This window comes from Rattus norvegicus, chromosome 3 (genome assembly GCF_021556685.1).
Source record: "Rattus norvegicus strain SHRSP/BbbUtx chromosome 3, alternate assembly SHRSP_T2T, whole genome shotgun sequence".
Lineage (NCBI taxonomy): Eukaryota > Metazoa > Chordata > Mammalia > Rodentia > Muridae > Rattus > Rattus norvegicus.
In genome coordinates this window covers 56,935,350-56,950,464 of record NC_141536.1, presented here as the reverse complement: position 1 = coordinate 56,950,464, position 15,115 = coordinate 56,935,350, and the positions used below count along the sequence as shown (strand labels likewise).

The following is a 15,115-nucleotide window of genomic DNA, read 5'->3' as shown; positions in this document are numbered from 1 at the left end:
GGGGCCCTTTCTGAGCTTGCTATTGTAAGGACCCAACTACTGCCTTCGTTTTTTCCATGCTCCTCTCTAGTAAGGAAACACTAATGCCCATAACAGAGCAGGGCAAAGGGCTGGTACTGTGTAGGTGAAGGGAGCGGCCTGGTCAAAGTGCTGGCTTACTGATGGAGATATTGAAACCTCCATATCAGTTCCAGTGAAATGCTCTCCCTGCTACGGCTTGGATTAGTCACCTTCAATGTGCCATGTTTTAAAAGCCTGGCTCCCAGCCCACAATTAGGTGACAGAACCCTCAAGGGGCGGGACACAATAATGGAGGCGTGTCCTTGAAGGGGCCATTTGGACCCTGAACACCCTTCTCCTCTCTTTTATTTCCCACTCTCGGGAGGCGAGCCATTTCCTCCACCAAGTGCTCACTGCCTCGATGCCACAGACCCAGGGGCAACCAGCAGCCGTCCATCTTCATGGACTGCCAGACCGTGAGACGAAATGGAACCATCCTTTTTATGCAAGGTCTCATGCCAGGTATTTGCTCTAATGGAAAGCTGGGTGATGACGGTCTGACCCTTTAGAGTCAATCCCAGAAACACAGCACACGTGAGGTCTCGTACTCTTTAAGGATAGAGTGGATTCAACCTGACATTCAAGGATGCAGTCCAGGGATGTAAGGGCTCAGACCTCAGCCCAAAGAGTGGTCCAACAGTTTGCATCCCTCCTCCCTCTCAGAAGTACACGATGGCAGCCAAAATTTCCCCCAAACGAACAAAATCAGCGAAAAGGATGCACAAAGAACCAAACCGCAGGGCAGAGTCTCTCTGCAGCAAATGACACAAGTATCGGATGATTGGACGGACATGGAAGCCACCCACGGGGATGTCAGAGATCATCAGCAGTCTGAGAGAAACTTTAGATCAAATCACCACCAAATTATTTGGAGGGAAAATGAGCCCAAATGCCCAACCAAACATAAAAAAATATACGGATGGAAAAGAAATGGCCGAATACGCTGAGTTACGTAAGAGTTTCAGAAAGAATTCATGGGGTTTCTGGAAGCACAATTTCATCAAGAGTCGAAGGAAAATGAAAAGGAAGACAGCGGGCGTAATTGCTGTGAACAACAGCTTCCTGCTGAGAGAGAAGGGCTTTACCATCAGCTCGGTAAGAATACATCCAGCCAAATACCGAAAACATGGAAATAAACACTTCTCATAAAATCAGAACCGGAGGACAAAAGGGTGCCCAGAGCCACGCTACGCGTAGCAGAAAAGGGAGCGAGCAAAGGCCAGGTGAGGTGGTAATAGAAAAAGAGAAGCGAGAAAATTACATCTCTGTGGGCATCATTAGGGTGAAGGAAAGCAGGCAAATGGAAGGCGCTTAAAAGTAAGGGAGCAAAACATCAGAACCGCCACGGGTCAAATCTCAGAGGAGCAAATGGTGCCGCAAAGAAAATTTCTTTTTAACAAAAAAGGAATGAGGTGGAAGGGTGGGAGGAAAGATGGCAGCCAGGAGTCAGGGAAAACGGGTCATACCAGGCTGTCTTACCAATGGCTGCGTCTCCTTGGGCACCCATCCTGAGCATCTGGGTCAGGCTATTTGGTCTGTGGCACCAAAGACTTAATTCAGTGCTGATCTGTAACATTTTGACAGCATGACCCCTTTAAGCCCCTGACAAACTTATAAATCCTCTTTCCAAAAAAGTTGACACAAGCTTTGACTAGGTTGCTCTTGCTACTTCCACAGATTCATGCATATTTTGCAAGGAGATGATGGACTTTTAGGTTGGGGAATTAAAACTTAAACTTGATTTCTTAGCCCCACCCCTGCCCCCAACACAGACCTTGAAAAACCCAGCTCCAAGACGGAGGTGGTTAAGTGTCTGCATTCCTCAACTATTGGACGGAACCACGCTGCGGCCTCACAAGGTTCTGTTAGAACTGTTGGGGGCTGTGTGGAAAGGAGTCTGCTAGCCAGTCGTGGAAGGATGTGAGAAAGGAAGCCTGGTGTGTGAACGTGTTGTGCAAGCCTTTGCTTTCCCTCGGCCTTACTGTGTTTTCCAGTCATTCAGCATTTCAGAGGAACTCAACCCTCATGACTGGGCACTTTCTACTTTTATCATCTCGTGTTCTTGGCCTTGTCTTGTCTTCCCATCTTTTTCAGTGGAGTGATGGAGAGATTGGGATTTGAGGTTCGATGAGGATGAGTTTAGAAAGAGCGTTCTGTGTACCTTAGCTGGGATAGAGAAAAACAAGAACCATGAGCCGTAGCCTCTGCTCGAGGAATGTGTGGCAAGTCTGGGAAGAGAAGGCACAAAGGCACCAAACGTGACACCATACAGGGGTGGGTTACAAGAGAGAGGAATATGGTGTCTCACATGTCGTTAGAGAGCATGCCCTACCATCAGGGCAGCCCCATTGGCCATTGAAGCTTGAGGTTTACAGATAAACGAGAAGCTCTTAGAATGTGTAATGGGAAAGATGTGTCTCCGTGCTGGGGCAGGGCCAGGCCAGGAAGGATATGGAGGGGAGGTATGGCTTTCTTGAGCTGGGCCCTTTGTCAGGCTGGGTGACAGGTGTTGCTAATTGCTGAGTCCTCAAGCTGGCTCAGGAGAGGATACCGTTAATAACATTCATCGTGGGCTTCCTCTCTTCCTTTCTAGGATCCCATGAGGTAGAAGGTGCTGCCTGGAATTCCTAACACAAGTTAACATCAGCATAAAATAGAGGTGTCTTTATACGGTAGACAAACATCTACCAATGGCCCGGGATGCTGAGTCAGAGGCTGGTGGATGTCTTGAGAGTTCAAGACCAGCCTGGGCTGCTACAGAGTAAAACCCTGCCACAGCCACAGCCACAGCCACAGCCACAGCCACAGCCACAGCCAGACAGACAGACACACACACACGCACGCACGCACGCACGCACGCACGCACGCACGCACGCACACACACACACACATACACACTTGGAGCAACCCATTTACTCACTCAGTATTTATTGAACACCTACTATGTGCCAACCACTGTGCTGCATTGTAGTCCTGGTGCCATGGACGCTGTGTCTGAGAGACTCCATACAGAGAGGGTGGGTGGCAGCACACTAGTAGGGAGATCAGAAGTGCGTTATCCATTTGACCTGCTCTCTTGTTCCTGGAAGTTGACTGCTGGGCACTACATGAAGCAACCGGGAGTAGATCCTCTGATTCTAGAAAAGGATTAATGTGCTTGGGGGAGCACTGAGACCTACTCACTGTGTGTCGTTCCAGCATTCGGCTCCAGCTTAACGAAGCTGGTGGGATGGCAGGGATACGCCAGAAATCCTGAAGGTTGGGAGAGGTGCGTTACAGCCACTGGTGGTTTTCACCATGAATAAAAATAGCGATCGGAACTAGTGGAGCTTTTGAAAAAAAATGCTCCAAAACTAGGCTGCACAAACAGAGATAAATAAAATACACAGTAAAGATACAAAATAATAAAATACTATAATTTGGCCTCCCAGCATGAAGAAGAAGGCTGAGACTAGAAGAATGGATTAGAATTCATGAGCCATTTGTTCAGCTTTGAATTGATGGAGCCCTGGCTGGCTGCAGAGGCCAGAGCAAACACTGGCTGAGGCCCTGCAGAATGGACCTGCTCTCTTATTCTCCCTCTGACAAGTAGTGTTTTTGTTTTTTTTCAGGTAGCAGCTTTGAGACTGGCAGTGTGCAGTCTTAAGTACTGCAGGAGACCCAGGACACGGGCTCGGAGCTGAGGTGGCTCGCAGGCCTCCACTTAGCATTCCTTTCTCTCGTGTTGCCCTGAACCTTCCGGGCCCTCCAGGCTTTGGTCCCAGGTCTTCCTGGGTTCTGTAGAAGTAAGCCAGTGTGTTTCCCCAGGCCACCCGCTCTCCACCTTACCTCTGCATGCTCACCATTCTCCTACCCACTTCTCTCCCTGTATGTCCGTACTGCCTCCATTCTTGTCTCTCCTCATCCTCCCCCCATCCTGAATTTCTGTTGACTTTCTTTCTTCTAGAAGGGGAAAGTGAATGTGAATTGATGCATAGGGTCTTACTGCTGTGAAGAGACACCATGACCAAGGAAACTCTTATAAGGACAACATTTAATTGGGGCTGGCTTTTAGGTTCAGAGGTTCAGTCCATTATCATCAAGGTGGAAACAGAGCATCATCCAGGCAGGCATGGTGCAGGAGGGGCTGAGAGTTCTACATCTTCATCTGAAGGCTGCTAGCAGAATACTGGCTTCCAGGCAGCTCGAATGAGGGTCTTAAAGCCCACATCCAGTGACGCAGCTACTCCAACAAGGCCATACCTACTCTAACAGGGCCACACCTTCTAATAGTGACACTCCCTGGGCCAAGCATATACAAACCATCACATTCTACTCCCTGGCTCCCATAAACTTGTTCAAGCATATGATTCTATGGGGGCCACACATAGAAAAATGCAAAAAAATTGCAAAGTACATTTAGTCCCACTTTTTTTTTTTTTTTTGGTTCTTTTTTTTCGGAGCTGGGGACCGAACCCAGGGCCTTGTGCTTCCTAGGCAAGCGCTCTACCACTGAGCTAAATCCCCAACCCCTAGTCCCACTTCTAAAGCCCCTATAATCTATAGCAGTCTCAACAATGTTAACAGTCCAAACTTCAAAGTCTCTTCTGGGATTCATCCAATCACTTAACTGCAATCCCCAAATCAAGACTGGAAACCAGCTGGGCAAACTCTGAACTCTGCATCTCCATGGCTGATGGCAAAGCAGTTTTCACATCTCCGAGTCCTTTTTCATCTTTGTTGACTGCAACAAACTTTTTCCTCTTGGGCTGATTCCACTCCCTGTTAGCAGCTTTCCTCAGCCCACAGCTCTGGCATCTTGGGGTCTCCAAGGCAACTTTGATGTTACAGTTTCTTGTTACAATGTCTAGGATCCACCCATGATCTTCTAGGCTCCTCCAAAGGGCTGTTGTCACTTCTCCAGCTCTGCCTTCTGTAGCACTCTAAGCTCAGGTTGATCCACTCCACTGCTGCTGCTGTTCTTGGTGGTATCCCACGGTAGTGGCATCTCCAAAACACTGGGATCTTCCACTACAGCTAGGCTTCACCAATAGCCTCTCATAGGCTCTCTTCATGGTGCCAATCCTCAACTCCTTTGCATGATCCCATCAGTTCTGGGCTGTCAACTGCACCTGGGGCTGTACCTTCACCAATGGCTTTCCATGACCTCTCACAGTGCCAAGTGTCAACTTCTCTTCATGACCGCTTCATGCCTTCAAAACGATGACACATTACCAAGTCCAGCTGCCACACGAGGTACAACCTTGACTATCTCTGGAACACAGCTTCTTGGTGTTCTCAGAAAACACTTTCCAGAAGATTTCACCTCAGTGATGCTGGGCTCCTCTTAATCACCACTAATTCCTTAGCTCCGGATAACCAGCATCAGTTGTCCCAGTCATCCCTTCTATTCTGGACTCTAAAGCCAGAGCCACATGGCTAAAGTTACTGAATTCTGCAGCTTGCTGGGGCTGGAACATGGCCCCCTCTTTCTATTACATTATCACCGGCTTTCTGTTTTCCAGCTTGACTGTCCTGGAACTTGCGCTGTACAAACCATCACACAAGTCCACGCTGGAAATCTCGAAACGCCAGCTCTGAGAAAGTCTCTGGCATCTCATAGCCGTTCTATGAGGTGAAATCTTTTGCCGGAAAAAGAAATCGATAAGGTCTCATGTGTGGGAGAATAGGAGGCGCAGGCAGGGCTATCAAAGTCTGGACTTTGCATTTTATGTTAGATTCCCTTCGATTACCATGGAGTTCAGCTTGTTTTCAGCTTAGCTTAAGAACTTACGTTATTACTTAGAAAATAATACACCATTCTTTTCAGGAAGGAGTGGTCATGGAACTTTGTTCATCTCCGGGAGAAAACGCAGTCAACCCTCCAGAATTAGACATGTAAAATTTTTATATTAATTTGTTCATTTGAACTGCAGTTTTAATGTGGAAACTGTTGGGAAAATACATGTCATTAAGGGAATTTTCTGGGCTAACACAGAGCCTTTTCTTCAACACAGGGGTTACTATGGGCAATGCTTTGTGCTTCAGGCCAAGCAAATATTCGATATTTGTTGGGCTTGCTTTGCCTGGCTGTCCTGTGCATGCGTCTTGATGTTTGACCACTAGGTTTTCTTTTCCTTTTCTTCCTTTCCTTCCCCTCACCCCTTCCTTCTGTTTTCAAAGGCAGGGTTTCTCTGTGTAGCCCTAGCTGTCCTGGAACTCACCATGTAGATCAGGCTGGCCTTGAACTCAAGCAATCTGCCTGCCTCTGCCTCTCGGGTGCTGGAGTTAAAAGTCTGTGCCACCACTGACTGGAAGAACACTAAGTTCCCCGGATCAATCTTTGCTTCGCTTCTAAAATAAACCATATAAAACTATCACCTAAATCTACACTTGTGCTTCTGTCAGTATTTGGTAAAGGGCCTGTGAGATGGCCCAGCAGGTAAAAATGTTGCTGCAAAAGCCTGGCAAACTGACAGTGAAGTTGACCCCTGGGGCCATGTTAAGGTAGATGTTGCTCTCTGACCTCTATAACCTTCCCCACATCTCACACTACACCAACAAAGAATAAAGCACAAAAATGTTTTGATTCACAAGTTGGTCCAAAGTAAGTCTTTATTAACAAAGAAATTAGTGATTTCTTTTATGTTTCCATCCCACCTCAGACTTTTTACGAATGTGAAACTATTTAAAGTCACTGGCAAGTCAGTTTCAAATGGCTGGTGTTGGTTAAATAAAATGTGCACCTCAGAAAGCACACGTTTTGTATTTCATCTAATTTAGCTCATTTCTCTATCTGCATTTCGGAAGTTGGAGTATGTTCATTCCCGGAAGAATGGCATCCCAGTCAGTAGCAGACTGTGCGTAGCACAGTGGTCCCACAGGATTACAGTGATCTGAAAAATACTATTGCTTGGTGACACGGTGTCTGTCATGAGGTCATAGCGAAGCAGGGCCCTTGTGTTTGTGTGACACTGTTGTCAGCAAACCTCCTAGAGTGCCAGTCGAGGGGGTTCGGAAGACATTGATCCTGTGCAGTCCACGGTCTTTGGTAATAACTGACAGCAGCACATGGGTTGCGGGATCACCACACTGTATTTTTATTTTTATCGAAAGTGTTTGTCAAGTTATAAAACAACATTCTGAGGTAAAAACCTGTGCTTGGCTGGCTGGGCCACTCAGCGGGAGAAAGTTTCCCAGCATGCACAAGGCTCCAGGTTTGATCCCCAACACTACAAAACCCACAACCACCCTCTCCCCCAAAACAACCGAAATCAGCAATGACAACAAAAATCCCATGTGGGCCTTACTGGGCAGAAGACTCGGAGCTTTCTGTTATAAAGTCTCAAGAGTAAGTCATCTCCTCCTGTGCTTGATCTGACATTGTTCACGCCGACCCCTGGGGCACTTCTTTTTCCTCTGCTCTCGATATGTAATGGGATTTATGATTTCATTTTCTACGATTCCATACTTGTGCAGAATGTACTATGCTTGTAATCACCCTGTCACCCTCTTATTTCACTTCCCTCCTGCCCATCCCCCTCTTTCCAACCAGTCTCCTCACTCTTTTCTGGGGGATTACAGGTCTGGTGTCAGTGGTCACAGGTGCTGTGTGTCCTTGTTTGCAGGGGCTGAGTCATTTCCAACAGACAGACAGCCTTTTATAGCACTCCCCCATGCGTCTACTCTCTTCCATGGGTGACATACACATCCCTCAGGGTTGAGCATGTAATAGTTGCTTGCTCTCAGAACACTGACCAACTATAAGCTACTGCTTTAGCTGACATCTATTGGCCTAAGAGGTTTCTCCGACCAAGCCCAAGCCCTGGACTAGTCTATGACAAACATTTAGATGGGAGTTTGGTTATATATCAATTTAGCAAGTATCAGTAGTAGATGTCTTATAGAGGCTCTGCACTCTTCATAGGCTTTTAGTCAGGTTTATGGTACTGGGCATGTACTTCTTTCCACAGAGTATTCCTCCATCCAATCAGAAAGCCGTTGGTCTCTCTCAGAAGAGTCAGGCCATCATTGCACCAGTGGGCCCACCTTGCCTGGAAAATTGGACTCTAGCAGCTAAGATCTATAGGTGGGTACATTTACTAGTGGCCTTTCTCCTCCAGCAGTCTGTATAGCATCTTCTGGCACCATTAAAGCTAGCCACCATGGAGGAAGATTACAGCTCATTCCAGCTTGATTTCTTTTTGTGTAGTGTCTTTAATAATTGGGTTTTGGGCTGGAGAGATGTCTCAGTGGTTAAGAGGACTGACTGCTCTTCCAGAGGTCCTGAGTTCAAATCCCAGCACCCACATAGTGGATAACAACCATCTGTAGTGTGATCCAATGCCCTCTTATGGTGTGTCTGAAGACAGCTACAGTGTACTTATAATCAATCAATCAATCAATCAATCAATCTTTAAACAAAAAACAATTGGGCTTTACCATCTAGTTCTGGTGAGCAACCAAGATCTGTAACAATAGCCTATATTCTTTACAAAACTTCTGGGAGTCCTCTCTTCAACAACTCATAAGGAGGCAGGCATCCCATACAAGGTACTAGAGTTTTGGATTAAAAAAACTGGGCAGGGATGGCACATGCCTTCAGTCCCAACAGAGGCAGTCAGATCTGTGAGTTTGAGGCCAGCCTGGTTTACAGAATGAGTTCCAGAACAGCCAAGACAACATAGAGAAACCCAGTCTCAAAAAACCAAAACCAAAGCAACCAAAACATAAAAAACAAAGTATGACACCTGGGAACGTTAACCAGCCATGCACAGTCCAAGATCCTTTTGATGTTTTAGTTGTGTATCTTTTTAGTTATCTTAAAAAGCAGTAGGTTTCCACATGAGTTTCACAAACCTCTCTAACACTGGTGTACCCCAGCCACACATACACATATACTTCTCACAGCCTAAGTGTATGGTAGGCTAGTATCTAGGCTAACATAAGCTGCTACAATGTTTGCACAGCCATGAAACTGCCTAATGTACCCCTTTGATTGAGTATAATTGCCATTCTTTGCACAACACTATTTTTGACCCACCCCCTCAGCATAAAGCAAAAACGTTTTAATGAGTTTACAGACTTTTCTGATGTACCTTTTCCCTTTTGTCTGGAATCTTCCTGGCCTGGTCGAAGTAGTCTTCTAACGATTGGTACTGCAGCTCAGCTATACATGATGATCAACTTTAGCAAAAGGTGAGTTTGTCTTATAGCTCCACACTGACAAGACTGTCAAAGTCCTCATCCTGCTGCTAAGTGTACCAGGGAGACCTCTGGCTATCATCACAGAGGTCTTGAACTGGTTTCCCTTTATCCCCCAAGGACTCTCTCTCTCTCTCTCTCTCTCTCTCTCTCTCTCTCTCTCTCTCTCTTTCTCTCTCTCTCTCTCTTTCTCTCTCCCTCCCTCCCTCCTTTTCTCTCTCTCCCATGCCCTTCTTTGAGCTAACAGTTTCCCCGTTATGTCCATGAAGATTAACAGATGAGCCTGAACAAACTTGGGCATTGAGTCTGCCTGCTGAGGGGACCAAGGGTGTGGACTGCTCAAGTTCCTGCTCACTGATGTGATGGCATTTGGAGTGAGTTCTAGGTGTTGAAGGGAGGGAGGTTGGATCGAATCATCGACTAGAGTTCCATTCCCCGTGTACTCTTGCCTTTCGTGGTAAGCTCTACCAGGCTCAACCTTTCCTCTTAATGGCCTCCAGTTGTACCATCTTTGTCTCAAAGTAGTCCAGAAGTTCTCGCCTTTTCTTTTAGTCTCCCTCAGAGGAAACAGAGAAAGAGGAAGGCGGCTCTTCAGAGGCCTTCATGGACTGGAGGATGATTAGAAGACTACTGGTTGAGGCCTTCACATGGCCAGTAGTACCTTTGTGTGGTCAGCCTGGGGGTGTTCTTTAGGCCGAACATCTGGACACACCCAGTCCTTGTGGAGTTTCCCAGAGAGTCAGAGTACATAGGCCTCCCTCTGACTCCTCCTTAGTGGGCCTCGGACAAGCTCCCACTGATTTCTTTCTTGTCTTACACACTAGGGGGTTTGGCCCACTGTCTCTCTAAAGACAGGTTTGGTTCTGGGATGGTATTCAAAGTAGGCCACATTTCTTCACAGTGGCTCTGCTTTCTTGCTTTGATTAAAGAAAGAGCAAAATGTTCTCCATTTTATAAGGCTTTGTGGTGTTAACCTTTCCAGGGCCACAGTACAAGTAGCAAATATGAAAAAGGACATCAAAACCAGCCCTTTAGCCAGACATGGTGGGGCACACCTGTGAACCAGGAGAAGGACTTTGAGTTCAAGGCCACCCAGGGCTGTATAATAAAGCTATGTCTCAAAAAGTCAAAAATAACAACAAAAAGAAATAGCAGTTAATACTGTCCTGAATTTTACCCCAACTTGCAAGTAAATATAGGCTTCTCTTAACCCCTCTTTCTCTAAACCAGAACTTCTCAGCCTTCCCAACACTGAGTCCCTTTAACACAGCTCATGGCATTGTGGTGATTGCCAAGTATAAAGTAAAACTCGTTTTGACACTGTTATGAATCTGAATGTAAATGTATGATATGCAGGATATCTGATATGTGACCCTCGCAGGGGTCACGGCCCATAGGTTGAGAATCATTGCTTTAAACCCTTCTTCTAGGTGGCATGTTGGCTGTTCCGGTAGCGTTTGCTCTTTGCAGGCCTTTCTGGATTGGGAACTTCTGGAGAGTAGAGACAACAAACAAAACAAAAGGGTGATTTCACCCATCCTGCTCCTTCCCAGACACAGTGGACATAGCGGGCAGCATACGTGTGTGGTCTTCCTCACTCTAAGGAATTCTCCATCAGACATTAGCAGGATATCCTCTAATGTAATTCAGGCCAGACACTATCTGTCTGGAGGAGAAACTGTCCAATCCCACTAGGCAAGGCCTCGGTACTTAAAACTGCCTCCCTTTCAAATGCCAGTCAAGTAATGAATTATGAGCTGGACTGACCTGCAATAAATCAGATTTCTAAGACCTGTTTGTAGGGTTCAATTGACTTGGCAGAGCGGTGTCCTGGTTAGGTTTCTACTGTTGTGATAAAACACCATTACCAAAAAGTAACTTGGGGAAGAAAGGGTTTATTTCATCTTAATGGTGTACTATGTGAGTTTATTATTTGTTTGTTTGTTTGTTTGTTTTTTTATTTATTGTATGTGTATACACTGTCTGTCTCTTCAGACACACCAGAAGAGGGCATCAGATCCCACTACAGATGGTTGTGAGTCACCACGTGGTTTCTGGGAATTGAGCTCAGCACCTTTGGAAGAGCAGTCGGTGTTCTTAATCCCTGAGCCATTTCTCCATACCCTATGGTGTACTGTGGAAAGATGTCAAGGAAGGAAATCAGGGCAGGAACCTGGAGGCAGGAACTGAAGCAGAGACCACAGAGGAGTAGTGCTTACTGGCTTGCCCCCATAGCTTGCTCAGCTTGCTTTTTATACAAGCCAGAGTCACCTTTATAGGGATGGCTCTGCCCGCAGTGGGCTGGGCCTTCCCACAGTAATTACTAATTAAGAAAATGCCATGTAGACTTGCCTACAGGCAATTTAATGCAGGCATTTTCTCAGTTGAGAATCTTCTTCCCAGATTGTGTCAAGCTGATGAAACCAACCAACCATCCATCCATCCATCCATCCATCCATCCATCCATCCATCCATCCATCCAACTAACCAACCAACCAACCAACCAACCAACCAACCAACCAACCAACTAACCAACCAACTAACCAACCAACCAACCAACTAACCAACCAATCTATCTTCCTGGAGAAACTGTGATGGTTTGAATTATGCTTGACCCAGGTAGTGGCACTATTAGGGGGTGTGGCCTTGTTGGAGGAAGTGTGTCACCGTGTGGGTAGGCAATGAGACCCTCCTCCTAGCCATGTGGGAACCTAGTATTCTCCTAGTGGCCTTCAGATGAAGATGTAGAACTCTCAGCTCCTCCTGCACCATGCCTGCCTGGATGCTGCCATGCTCTTGCCTTGATAATGGACTGAACCTCTGAACCTGTAAGCCAGCCCCAATTAAATATTGTCCTTATAAGAGTTGTCTTGGTCATGGTGTCTGTTCACAGCAGTAAAACCCTAAGTAAGACACTGTCCAATCCCACAAAACAAGGTCCCGAATCCAACTAGGACATGTAGCTTGTAGAACTCACTTTAGTTAACCAGCAAGGAATTTTGTATCAGGGATTATAGTATATTTTCATAGTCCCAGCCCTCAGAAGACAGAGACAGAGAGATTACTGCAAGTTTGAGGCCAGCTAGGGCTACATGATGTAACCCTCTTTCAAAACATAAAAATAAGAAACAAAACTTAGCTGGTCATGGCTGCAGATTGCTTTTAATCTTAGTATTCGGCAGGTGGAGGCAGGTGGATCTCTATGAGTTTGAGTCTGCATAGTGAGTTTCAGGACAGTATAATAAAGAGACCCTTGTCTCAAAACACAAAAGAAACCAACCAGCCACTACCAATGAAAAGCTACTATAGCAACAACAACAACAAAAATGGTCTTGGATACTTAATTCCGGGTTAGTTCGTGCCTGTTTCAATTTTAAGTGAATAAGTTGTGCTTCCCACCTACTGGCTCACACAGGGTTTCAACCCACAAAGGGCAGAACAGCCATATAAGCAGGGTGTGACCTGTTACTTGGCCTGTGTCTCAGTTCCACCACAGGAGAGTGACATTTACTCAGCTCCACCCCCACCCTGCTGAGGCAGCAGTACTCCACACTGCTGACAGGAAGAGCAGGTACAGTATTAAAGCAGGGCCTGGCTTGTGGAAAGTTCTTGGTTAAGGTGAGCTGCGCTTACCCACAGGACTGTAAAACTGAGGCCAAGAAAAGTCAGTTTCCTTACCCAGGGCCAACCCACTGCAAAGCAGAGCTGAGTTGCAAAGCCAAGCCAAAGTGGCTAAGGGCAGTGCCAGATGCTGGCCCACTCCATCATCGCCATGGGCCATGCTGCAGTCACAGGGTCACTGACAGCCTGACGGCCCTTGGGCAGTTCTTGCCTTTCACGTGTTCTTGGCTTTGGAGAGAGGCTGGTGCCCAGCCGCTCACCCTAGCTAACCAGTGCCCATGAACCATCAGGTCCTTGATCAGTTTTGTTTCCTTTGTTCTCAGTGATCCATCACCCAGGCACAGGTCTTGCCCTGGGGGGGAGGGTGAGCTCACCAATAAAACCGGCAAAGCTTGCTACTCGAAGAACAATAAACGCCATGTCTGCAGAGGGAAAAGGTGGGACCTCTACAGGTATGGGCAAAGGTACGGGAATAAAGAAAGTCATTTGGGCTTGCTTCCAAAACAACCCAAACACACAGGCATTAACTTATTTTTAGACTTTGAATTGTTCGAGAGCAACACTCCATTTTGCACAGTGTCTATTGTTCAGGTTTAACTGATGTTCATAAGGAAATATTTTTGAAATACCACAAGAAAGTCTGGGTTGGGGGGCAAGAACAGTGAGGGAGGAATAGTGCAGAGGGAGCCTTTCTTTTTGAAGCCAGTGGGGAGATGAAGCTCTTGGAAAGGAGCCGGGGCTGTCATATTTCTGGCCCATTGTAAAGCCTAAGGCAGTTTGGCTAAACATCAAAATGTGGGGGCGTTTCTTTGAATTAAGTTTTATTGCACAGAAAACATATAGGAGGCATTCTATTATGAATTTTGAAAGTGTTATCTCCTTTTTTCTTTTCTTTTTAAAAAGTGTGTGCGTGTGTGTGCATGTGTGTGCGTGCGTGTGTGCGTGTGTGCGTGTGCGTGTGTGTGTGCGTGTGCGTGTGTGTGTGCGTGTGCGTGTGCGTGTGTGTGTGCGTGTGTGGCACGTGTCAGAGGATAACTTTGTTAGAATCATTCTCTCCTTCCACTTTTATGTGGGTTCCAGGCATCACACTCACGTTGTGGCACGCACACTGAGTACTTCCACTCACAGGAAACCACCTAGATGGCCCTTATCTCTTTTCCTTTTGACTCAAGAGTTCTAGCAGGAGCAGCGTCTTGTCTTGGATGCAGACAGCTTGGTATAGGCAGAGAACATCTCTGAGCCATGTAGGGATTTTAACAAACTGGGAGCAGGGGCCAGGGGAAATACTCCCTATATACGGCAGTAGACTTCATAGTACCTTGATTCAGAGCACCTAGTCAAAAGCCAGTACTGGGCATGACCTGTAGTTCTCTCTGGATGCTTCCCACTGCGAGAGATTTTCAGAGTGGAAACCAGACCATTGTTTTAGTCATGGCTTTAGAGAAATACTTTTGATAAGATAACAGCTTCCTTCCTTCCTTCCTTCCTTCCTTCCTTCCTTCTTTCCTTCCTTCCTTCCTTCCTTCCTTCCTTCCTTCCTTCCTTCCTTCCTTCCTTCCCTTACATTTGATACAGGGTCTCATGCGGCTAAGCTAGCCTCTAACTAGCAATCTTCCTGCTTCAGCCTCCTGAGAGTGAGTGCTACCATGCCTGTCTACTTCAATGTTTTGTTTTAGCTTTATTTATGTGTATTGTTTATTTATGTGTATGAATGGATGTTTATATATATATGTATATATATATACATACATACATATATATATATATATATATATATATATACATATATATATATGTAATACACACACACACACACGTATGCCCGTCTGGTGCCTGAGGAGGTTACAGGAACTGGAGTTCCACATGGTTTCGAGCCACCATGTGGGTGCTGGGAATTGAACCCCAGTCCTGTGCAGAGCAGCGAGTGTTCTTAACCCCTACAGTCGTCTCTCCCACGTCAGCTTTCTAAATGTGATGCCATTACTACAGTGAGCAAAAGGGGACAATTGGAGTTTATTCCTTAAAAAACAACACCACCACCAACAAAAAACCAACCTTTCAAGTGTATCTAATCATAGTTGCAAGCAGAAATCAGGGCAAGACCTTTCAAAAAGCTAACGCAGTGTTATTTCCACTCGTGACACTTCTTTTGCTAATTCATTCTCAGCCTTTGGTTTGATACGGGAATGTAACATGTCCACAGAGACGGGATAGTCAAACGGACCCCCGTGGACTCATCACCGCCTTCAGT

The 15,115-nt window shown here is 46.3% G+C and overlaps 1 long non-coding RNA gene across 4 annotated transcripts in view; it reads left to right on the top strand.

The window, feature by feature from the left end:
- LOC108350397 (uncharacterized) overlaps nt 1-11,028 on the top strand; it is a 65,932-nt gene extending 54,904 nt beyond the window's left edge. The window contains exons 1-5 of one of the 4 annotated variants that reach the window (XR_015683590.1): nt 3,672-3,845; nt 8,013-8,128; nt 9,181-9,237; nt 9,513-9,617; nt 10,674-11,028. This is a non-coding gene — a long non-coding RNA (uncharacterized LOC108350397). Of the gene's footprint in view, nt 1-3,671; nt 3,846-8,012; nt 8,129-9,180; nt 9,238-9,490; nt 9,618-10,673 lie in introns of those variants that run through there. The other 3 variants (XR_015683587.1, XR_015683588.1, XR_015683589.1) reach the window with 3 other exon arrangements.
- The last annotated feature ends 4,087 nt before the right edge of the window (nt 11,029-15,115 follow it).